Raw genomic sequence first — 11,659 nt, 5'->3', positions numbered from 1 at the left:
TTCTATTATTTACAAGACCCCTCTAGTCCATTAAATCATATATTGAAAGGAACCAATACATCACTTTCCACATCCTATATTTACAAACTCACAAGAACAAACCTATATCCATTAGAAAACAATACCTCTTTGGGAAATGGACTGACATAATTTCAGACACCTCAACATCAGACATTGTGAAACGTAATTCCCATTCTATGCACATAATATCATCCAGTCAATACCAGATTATGACTTTACAAATATTACACCAATCCTATCTGACCCCATTATGAAGGTTTAAAATGGGACTACTGGCCAGTCCATCATTTCTGAGGTGTTCAGCAGATGATGCCTCAATAATTCATTGCATGTGGCTATGCCCAATAACAAAATATCTCACACTTACAAATTTTTTGACGTATGGACCACCTATATCTTAAGTCTCCCTTCCGACATAAGAAACCTTAAAGTGGGGGGCTTGGCCAACCGGGCAACTGTCGCACATTTGCTGAGCTCGCCATTGAAGCTCACTAAGTGGCCCTTACCACCGGAACACTTCACCCACTGCCACCAATTACACTCCACACAGGTAGGAGAAGGCAACCGATAAGCGAGGAGCCTGTTTCTGAGGCGCTGCAGCCAGTACAACTCGAGCGGGGATCCCGGCCTAGCTACACGCCGGAGCCGCGGCCTAAATTTCCTGAGCCGCACGGAGGCGTGGCCAGATTGACGGGGCAGTAGCGGCGCGCTCTAATTTGGAGGGCCGTGGGGAGCCACTCAGGGAGGCCTCAAAGGGGTGAGTACCTCAAAGCCCTACAACCATCTGATATACCCCTATATTAACAACGGGCAACAGCACACGCAGACCACTGGCCTAGGACATAAAGTGGTGCGTTTATAAGGAATTCCCTAGAAAACTGCATGGGGACAGCGCTCCACCCTTGTTCACAGACTGTACCAAAGATTGATACTGACCCTACACCTTACCGTATTACACAGCCAAAAATTCCTAAATTGTCAGCACGCTATTCACTACCTTGTGAGCTGTACTTACTCTGCCCCCACAGCGAAATCCTATCAGTCGCATAAGGATCTCATAAACTGGCTGTAACCGAGGCTTAGGTCTACCTACGCCTTGCAATGGATATCTAATATAAACCATATGCTAGAGCTCATCTTGCTAAGTGGATAATAACTTTATTAACATGGGTAAATACGGTAAAACGAAAGAGGGCACAAGAGACACTCCGAAACAGCATAAAATGACGAATCCCAAAAAGTTTCTAGCCCCAGCAGAGGGGAACAGTCACGGGTAGAAACAGAAAGACTGGAACAAGCTGAGGGAGATGACCAGGCTTCTGATGACGATTCTACCATTTCAGAAAGCAATGCATATGCCCTTTTAAAAACTTTGCCCACAAAAAGAGACTTGAAAGACTTGGCGACTCAGAATTAAACTGGGCTAAGAGAAGAGGTTGCAGACCTAAAAACAGAAATCGCTTCCCTCCATGCCAGAACTGAAGCGATAGAAGGCCGAACAGAGCAAATTGAGCAGTCAGTCGACTCATTACTCAATGTATCCCAAATACAAAACAAAGTCATACAATCCCTGACTCGCAGAGTGGAGGACCTCGACAACAGAGGGAGACGGTGCAATTTACGTATAAGAGGTCTACCCGAAACAGTAGAGACGTCCACCCTTAAACAGAAAGTAACCTCACTGTTTAACTCAGTGCTCAATATGCCAGACACCAACGAGATACACATTGAAAGGGTTCATAGAGCACTAAGACCGAAGGGGCTGCCGTCTGATAAACCAAGGGATGTAGTATGCTGCTTACTACATTTTATTGTGAAAGATGAAATACTTGCTAAAGCAAGGCAACAGAAGCTGATCAAACTGGATGGCGCTGAAGTATCCATCATGCAAGACCTATCATGGTATACTTTACAACAAAGGCAACTCCTCAAGCCCCTGACAAATTTCCTGAAGGAAAATAAAATTCTATTTAGATGGGGATATCCGTTTAACATTCAAGCCACTGTTGCAGGGAAACTTCATACACTATCTACACCGGAGTCCATTTCTACTAGCATGCAACGATCCCAAACTGTATCTTTCGGACTGGATTAAATTCGTGCAACTGCCGACACTGACGCCTATACCACACCAAGATCCGTGGAAAGAGGTTGAATCGCCTAAAGCGAAAAAAAGCAGATCACGACAAGCGACGGGAAAACCTCCTGGAAGTCCTACACAGTCCAACCCAGGATGAATCCATACTACAAATGATGGAACATCAAGTAATTTTGCAGTTTTTCTTTATTATGCTCCACTTAATTTGATCCTACTTATTTTTATTTCTCATGAGACCTAGCATTTTTCTATAACAGAGCAACTGCAAACCACGTGTTGCTCAACACCCACCCCCCAGTAATGGCCCAGTAATTGTCTGTCGAATGATTGGTGTTTAAAGGAGAGGAGCCCATTTAAAATGTATACGTTTCTTTTTTTTAAATATTTTTATTTATGAAATGTTGTCATACAGCAGAATAGGTGCAGAGTGTAAACAAGCATAGAAACGTTATTCTGTACATAGCTCAAAAAAGACATATCACAGCTGTGAGGTCAATATACTTAACAATTATAACAATATCGCAAGACTGGGGGTGTCCCAGCTGTAAAAATGGTAGTTCCATATTGCTAATATAACTATCATTCAAACTGGTGTTCTTTGAGAGCCAGGGGTACCACTTAGCTTGCCAAAGTAAGTGCTAGGGTACAGTAAGAGCTAGGGGAGCTGACACCGAGTTCGTACACTAGAAGACTGTAAATTTGAATCTTGTAACAACAGACACAGAAGTAGTCTCAAGAACAAAAATGCCGTTAGACAGATTAGGTTTGTTTACATAAACAGTAACTCAAAAATCCAGAATAAAGCGTTAAACTAAGCAGGGAAATAACAATACAAATAAAAAGAAAATGAAAATAAAAAACAAAGAATAAAGAGTGGTCAAACATACTTGAGGTACTGACATTGGGTATCACATCTGGTACTTGACTAAGGAAGATATCTCTACATGGTGAGGGATAGAGGGGGGACCTTAGGTATTATGTCTACAGCGGGTTAGGTGGGAGGGACCCATTAAATCTATACAATAGCCATGGTTGCCAAATTTTCAAGGTCCTTTGGGAATTCTCGGAAGCTAGACCAGTTAGCCTTTCATTCATATAAATCCAGTCTATTTTATTCTTAAACTGAGAAAAGTTAATAGCAGGAGATTTCCAAGCTTTGGCAATAGATTGTCTAGCAGCCAAGAATATGTGGTTTAGTAGTTTCAGTTTAATCTTTGGGGTCTCCTTAGGAGGTACCCCAAGCAAGGCTACCTGAGGGGCCTTTGTCAAGTTCAAGTGTAAAACCGAGAAGATAAGGTTGTAGACCCTAACCCAAAACCTGACAACTTTCGGGCAGGTCCACCAGATGTGGGTCATAGTCCCCGGGGATGAACAGCCTCGGAAGCATTGGTTGCTAGGGCTATGATGGATTCTAGCTAATCTAGCAGGGGTCAAGTACCATCTGAAAAGCACCTTGTATCCGGCTTCTTTCGTTATAGTGTTAAGGGAACTATGATTCAAATTATCCCAGTCTTTCAGACAATCTTCTTCTGGTATGGTGATACCTAGTTCCTTTTGCCATGCTTTGATATATGACAGGTCAAGCAAATTAACCGGGGACACCATATTTTGGTGAACAGTGAAATAGTGCGCGGGGTTATGGTATTGTTGATGCACCAACGTTCAAAATAGGTCTGGTTAGCTGAATCAGGAACTCTCAGGGTGCAAGCCTCTTTTGCCCAATGTAGTAGTTGGGTTGCCCTAAAATGTTCAACGTCAGGGAGGTCGTAATATTCCTTCAGGCTGGAAAGTGTTAGGGGACCCCTAACCGTAAGCAAATTTCCCAACCTCGTCAAGTTGTTGGAAAACCACCAGGCAAAGGAGTGAGCGTGGAGGCCTGGAGAGAATGTTGGGTTGCCTGCAATTGGGGCCACTGGATAGCGAGGTTAGGCGGTATAATTTGGCGTTCTGGTCCCATAATGAAAGCATGAAGCCCAGGCTAGGGCTCAAGTTCCGGGGTCGGAGTGTCGGGGCTGACCACATTAACCCTTCAGCCGAATATGGAAGTGAGAGAGTGTTCTCGAGTTCCACCCACAATGGGGGAGAACTGTGGAGATGTAATAATGGTATCTGAGCTAGCTGGGCAGCTATGAAATATTTTCTCAAATTAGGAAGACCCAGACCCCCATCCTGAGGTCTCCTTTCCAATGTTGCCCTATTAACCCTTGGAGGTTTAGACTGCCAGATAAAAGAGAGGACATGCTTCTCAAATGCTGCAAGATCTTTCTTAACAATGTCAACTGGGAGGACCCTGAACAAGAATAATAGTTTTGGAAGGAGCGTCATTTTCACCGCCGTTATACGGCCTAGCCAGGAAATGTGATACTTGCCCCAATCTTCCAACAACTTCCGAAGCTTCCCAAACATATAGGGGTAGTTTGTCCTGTAAAGGTGTTGATACAGGATTGTAAATCTTACTCCCAAGATAGACATGTGCGATTTGCACCAGTGAATGTCAAAATTTATCGTCAAAAGTTTAAGCATCTCAGGGGGCAAGTTGATATTTAATGCTTCAGTTTTAGTGGGGTTGATGACCAGACCCGATACTTGTCCAAAATTTTGCAGGGTCTCAAATATATGGGGAAGGGATGTTAGTGGTCTGGTGATAAGCAGGGTGACATCATCAGCAAATAGGTGTAGGGTATGTTCCTGGGTCCCAAACTTTAAACCATGTATTTTAGGGTGATCTCTGATCATTATAGCCAAAGGTTCCAGAACTAAGTCAAATAAAAGGGGGGACAGAGGGCAACCCTGTCTTGTCCCTTTTTGTATTGGGAAAGTTGGAGAGGAATGGGGTCCTATAGTCACCCTGCCGAGGGGATTATGATATAAGGCCTTAATCCAGGACGTGAAGTTAGGACCAAAGCCCCATTCAGAGATAGTGTGGTAGAGATAGGGCCATTCTACTGAATCGAATGCCTTTCTGATGTCTAGTTTGAGTAGCATAGAGGGAATTTTCAGTTTATGAGCTTGATCAGTGAGGATAGAGAGTCTTCTTATTAGGTCAGTTGCCTGACGACCTCTTACGAAGCCCACTTGGTCTCTGTGTATCATCGAGGGCAGAATCAAGTTTAAGCGCATGGCCAGGACTTTCGCTAAGAGCTTAATATCTATATTGAGGACCGAAATGGGGCGGTAATTTTTACAGTCTGTGGAGTATACGTTTCATTTTACTGTTCTCTCTATGTTCATGCATTTGCTAAAAATCTGCTGTTCTGATCATAGTAGTGTGTTCAAATGCAAACAGTGTTTTGATTATATTTATCATATATACACAACAGAAATGGGACTATAACTCCCTGCCCATGTGACCCCCAACTGCTCAATTATAAATAAATGCTTCAAATGTATAAAAGGCAATATTTATTGTTCAACACTATGCCATGTATCAAATTAAAACCAATTAAAACCAAACTAAGCAGCGCTGCATGTACAAAGGGATCCCTTGTAATAATCTCTAAATGTATCACAGCATAAATAGCAATTAATATGCTGTAATGTGAAAGTGGCGTATCTGGAGCCAAACCGTAGCGCTCCAATCCTATGCCACAATCTCAATCTGTTGAGAGAGTAAACAGTCCCAGACCATCCGGTATTAATGTTCAATTGGTTGTGGCTAAAGCGTAATACTGAAATGTCCCCAGGTCTAAAATGTGCCAAAGTCACCAAATATATGTAAGGCACCCCTCCAGCATGAATCTCCTCAAAATATCAGTGTATTAACCCCGTTAAGTGTTAAGGGGGGATGCCGTGTTGACCGGAACCTTCACAAGGCACCCAATCAGGTGTGGGTGGATGCAGATGTTTGGAATAACCAAAGGACGCCTGAGTGGGGTGTCTGCAGATATTGATATCTCCCAGCGTGACCCGCTCAATAAATGTGAAAATATTACCGACCAAGCGGAAGTCCGAGAGCGGTCCCACTATGAGTCCTTAAGATGACGTGTAGTAACGTCTCCACTGCGGTTCCGTGGTGAACGGTGTGCGGCAGTCCTGGCACTTTAGACCTGTATGAAGGGATCCTCACTTGCTCAGCGCGCGCTGCACCTCGACAGCCGTTTCGCCACAAGCGTGGCTTTGTCAAGAGGTCGGAAAACCGGAAATAGTATGTATTTAAAAGAAACGTCATGTGACCGTGAATTCCAGATGCCCTAGACGCTGTTCCAATCAATTGTATCCAATGGTCAATAAGATTACATGCACCCAGCAATTGGAGCTCCGCAACTTTTGTTGCCAATTGTTTTCCTTAAACGATTTGTAGGTTCCTCATATAGGAAGATCAATGCTGGGTTAGCAATGTAAGTAATAATGGTGGAAGTATACTATTGGATAACTCAATATTATTTCATGGCATCTCGGAAATAAAGGCATAATGATGAAAATCTCATAATAAAGACCAAGTAAACAATGAAATAAATCAATAATGAATAAACCAAATTGAATTAAACACGATGAAATAAGGCAAAGCACCAAAATATAATAAAGTATAACAAATGAACCTGAAATCAAAACGGAAAGAATAAAAACGAAAAAATAAACAAAAGGAAAATAAAATAAAAAGAAATATAAAAAGAAAAATAAAATAAATGAAACAAATGAAAAATTAATTAATAAAAAGAAATATAAAAAGAAAAATAAAATAAATGAAACAAATGAAAAATTAATTAATAAGGAAATTCCGTGCCCAGGACGACTGGTCTCAGCACATCCAGAGAGGAGAGGGGGGGAGGGGGTTAATTTTGTGAGCATGGCAGGCATTGTCAACCAGTAGTAAGTTCGACAATGCCTTAATGCACTCCTTTTGATTATTGATGAATAAATGCTTGAAAATTTAAATGTCCATTGAGTCCAAATTCTGACTTATAAGTATTGAGTCTGAAGATCCAAAAAGTCTCCAATTGAAGTAATCTGTTTTCCAAATCACCCCCCCCCCCTTATGTCTCCATGTAAACGATCTATACCCTGGAAAGAGCAGCCCGAATATTGACCATTATGTGAGCAGTATATGTGCTTGGCAATACTGGACGTGAGATTGCAATTCTTAATATCCCGTATATGTTCGTAAATACGTCTCTTTAGCATCCTTATTGTTTTCCCCACATACATGCTGCCACAATGGCAGGTAAATAAGTATACTACAAATGTGGTAGTGCATGATATGTGATGATACATGTCAAACTTTGACTGGTCATTCCCAAACGTGCTTGACATTTTTAGAAATTGGCACTGTTCACAGGCTCCACATCTGAAGGTACCTGGGGTTTTGCAACAAATCCTCTTAGACCCTCTCTGGTAATGGCTATGGGTTAACAGGTCCCCAATACTTGTATTCCAGTATGTGATTAAAGGATGTGGAGAGACCAGCCGTCCCAAGGCCGGATCCCTAGTCAGTATGTCCCAATGTTTATGAATGACGGATCTCACATCCCTATCATTATTGTTAAAGGTTAGAATTAATCTCGTGTGTCCCTGGTTGGTTGATTTCGTAATTGGGTTTCTTTGCCCATGAGGGTTATAAAGCAGGTCTTCCCTATTAGTAGCCAGAGCTCCTTGATAAGCTCTGCGAAGACATCTTGTTTTATATCCTCTAGTCTTAAATCGCTGATAGAGTTTATAGGCTTCCCGTTTGTACTCCTCCTCAGAAGAGCATATCCTTCTCAATCTTAGGTACTGCCCCTTAGGGATGCCTTCTATGCATCTTGGAGGATGCATAGATTTGGCATGAAGGAAGCTATTGCTAGCCGTTTGTTTACGAAAGAGGGTTGTGGTCAAAAAACCTTTTTGATCCTTTCACAATTCGATATCTAAGAATTCAAGCCTCTCCCTATCGTGATTAACTGTAAAGGTCAGATTGTGTGTATTAACATTGAGTTTGGCCACAAATTCCTTCAACAGAGTTTCGGAGCCCTGCCAGATGATCATGATGTCATTGATGTACCTGTGCCATCGGAGAATATGGCACAGGTACATCTCGTATTCATCACTGGAAAAAACAAAGCGTTCCCATTCCCCAAGGTACAAATTAGCATAGCTAGGGGCACATTTCGCACCCATGGCCACTCCCTGCCGCTGTAAGTAATATATGCCATCAAATAGGAAAACATTATGATGCAGTACGAATTTTAATGCCTGCAAAATAAACTCATGTTGCTCATCAATGGGATTGTGTATCCGTTCAGAAATTGATTTTAAAGCTAACAGCCCCAAGTCGTGAGGTATACTCATATATAATGCTTCCACATCTAGTCCCACCAATATGCAATCCGAGTCCAGTACTATACCATTTAGTTCCCTCAAAAGATGAGAAGTATCTAATACGAAGGAGTCCAACTCCTTCACAAGGGGCTGTAGTACTATGTCAATGTACTCACTGATGGGCTCAGTCAATGATCCGCAACCCGATACGATGGGTCTCCCTGGTGGATTACTAAGTGACTTGTGGACTTTCGGTAGGGCATAGAAGGTGGGAACTCTTGGATGGTTGACTTTTAAAAATTCACTTGTGTTCCCATCTATGATACCCATCTCTCTCGCTTGTTCAATAAGTGCAAACAACTCATCTTTAAATTTGTACAATTGGGGTAATAGTACTGGTTGATACCACTGCTTGTTTTCTAAGATTTTTTTACACATAACAACATATGCTGAAGAATCCATGACCACCACATTTGATCCCTTGTCAGAGGGTTTTATAGTTATGTCGGGATTGGATTGTAGCTGTTTGAGTTGCAAAAACTCATCTCTCGTGAGATTAGGAAATTTAACATTTTTTGGGATCTGTAGTAGATCGTCCGTAACTCTTCGTACGAATGTCTCTATTGCCCCATTCTCTGAGACGTGGGGATATCGGCAAGATTTTTTCTTGCAAGAAGGTAAAACAATATGTTCGCCCGAACTTTCTAACCATAGTTCCTGAATATCTTGTAGTGCTTTGTGATCCTCATCCACCCTTGGGTCATCCCACAGATCCAATAAGATCTTCAGGGTCTTAAAATCTTTGGTGTCGAAAGAACTATAATCTATGGAGTTCCCCCGATTATTCCTATTCCATTGAAGTTTCAAGAGTAATTTACGTGCAAATAAGTGAACATCCTTCACCAAAGAAAAGTGATCAATAGCTTTAGAGGGTACAAAAGATAAACCCTTTTGAAGAACGTGCAAAAGAGTGGGAGTGAAAGAAAATTGAGAAAGATTGATTATTTGTAAATCATCCTGAGGTGTAGATAATGTACCAGAACCTGTGTCTCTCACAGGTTGAGTGACTGTAAAAAACCGGCTCCAACTGATGATACCGTGTCCTTAGAAAGATTAAGAGTGAAAGGAGCCTTAGTGCTTGTCTCTTCAACTACCTGTGACGTGGTGATATCCTTGTAAAAAACTGTGTTAAATTTACGTTTCTTTCGATCCATATATTTACGTGTACTATTAGAAGAAGTGTCAGACCCACTCATGTCGCTCTCGGAATGACTATCCCTCTCTGATTGTCTATATGTACCTTTCGTATTATGAGCCCCTGATGGTTTTGCGGTGCCCCCCTATGTCCTCTATTCCTGAAGGCGGTATGTTTTTTCTTGTTCCAAAGATATACATTTTGATTATCATAATCGTGGGTGTCCCTCTCAAATTTGCGTTTTTTAACTTGCATAATCTCAATGTTTAAGTTTTCCATGAATGTTTTCAGGTCGTTATCCAATCTTTTGAACTCCTCATTGAGCTCATACTCCTTTAATTGATCACAAATTTGTTTCTGTTGCAATTTGATGGACTCTAATTCCTCCAAGTTGTGCTTTTTAAGTAACAACATGAGTTTACAAGAACATTCATGCAAAACTTGTTCCCATTGAGTTTTAAATTCCGTTGGTGTTTCCTCAAAGGAGGGAAAGATTTGTACACGTAACCCCCTTGGTATAATACGGCGTGTCATGTATTCTTCTAAACAAATAACATTCCAAAATACATTCAATCTCCTACGCAACAGATTTTTACTCTTGGCCATCAAATGTGAGAGTGTGGGAGTACCCATACTTGAGGATATAGAGCAGTGATCCCCAACCAGTAGCTCGTGAGCAACATGTTGCTCCCCAACCTCTTGGATGTTGCTCCCAGTGGCCTCAAAGCAGGTGCTTATTTTTGAATTCCAGGCTTGGAGACAAGATTTGTTGCATAAAAACCAGATGTACTGCCAAACAGAGCCTCCAGTAGGGTGCCAGTCCACATAGGGGCTACTAATAGCCAATCACATCCCTTATTTGGCGCCACCCAGGAACATTTTTCATGCTTGTGTTGCTCCCCAACTCTTTTTACATCTGAATGTTGCTCACGAGTGAATAAGGTTGGGGACCCCTGATATAGAGGATCCTGTAAAAATATTTTTAGCTAATTGGGCCCATTTGCCATCATCCAGGAAAAACTCCATGATGGCAATTATAATAAAAAGGAGAATGATTATATTTATTTCACCCTTTTCTATAAATTCTACCCTGTTATCCTATCCCATTTTGAGCTTGGAGGCAACGAGGTTGGTGAGTTGTTTATATTGTGTATTGTTCTAGTTATATATTGTTTATACGATGGAGAGTAATTTGAAAATAATTTTCCTAAATGTGAATGGCCCAAATGTCCCGGAAAAGAGGAAACAAATGGTACATCTGATGAGGAAAAATAAGGGAGATATAATATTACTGCAGGAAACACATTTTAGGAAAGAGGCCCCACAAATGCATAAACTAGGCCATTACTCGCAATGTTTTTTTTAGTAATAACCCCTTACAAAAAACGAAAGGGGTAGCCATAGCCATTAAAAGGTCTATAGATTTTAAGGTCACGGACAGTCTTGTAGATCCTAATGGAAGGTATGTTTTGATAAAAGGCCTATTCTACCATACACCTTGTACTATAGGCAGTGTCTACCTTCCCAACCATAGTCAAGCACAATACCTAACTAAACTAATTACAAAGATTTCTATATTCTCAGAAGGACTTTTGATATTGGGAGGAGACCTTGACATAGCCCTAAACCCCAAACTAGATACATCCAAAGGGCAATCCCTGTTAACTCCTAAAAATCTTATTCAATCTGCCAAATCACTTCAAAAAATTAGAGTCGTAGACTCGTGGAGATTTCTTAACCCTAATACTAAACAATTCACCCATTTTTCATTTCCCCAAAAGAGCTATTCCCGCTTAGATTATGTTTTTATTTCTCAGGACTACTTGCACTGGCTTATGAAAGCAAACATAGATAACATAACCATGCAGCCGTACATATTGTAATTAATATACCTAACAAACCTAAGCCAGCCTGGAATTGGAGACTAAATGACAACCTATTAGACAATACTGAATGTAGGGACAAAATTGTGGAAGCTATTAAGGAATATGTTCCCAGAGTACTGAACGACGCCACTTCACAGCAAACGAAATGGCAAGCGTTGAAATGTTTGATCAGAGGAATATTGATTAAACACGGCGCACACCTTAAAAGACAAAGACAGAGTCTAG

Source organism: Xenopus laevis, chromosome 6S (genome assembly GCF_017654675.1).
Source record: "Xenopus laevis strain J_2021 chromosome 6S, Xenopus_laevis_v10.1, whole genome shotgun sequence".
Taxonomy (NCBI): domain Eukaryota; kingdom Metazoa; phylum Chordata; class Amphibia; order Anura; family Pipidae; genus Xenopus; species Xenopus laevis.
Note: the sequence above shows the minus strand (reverse complement) of the source record.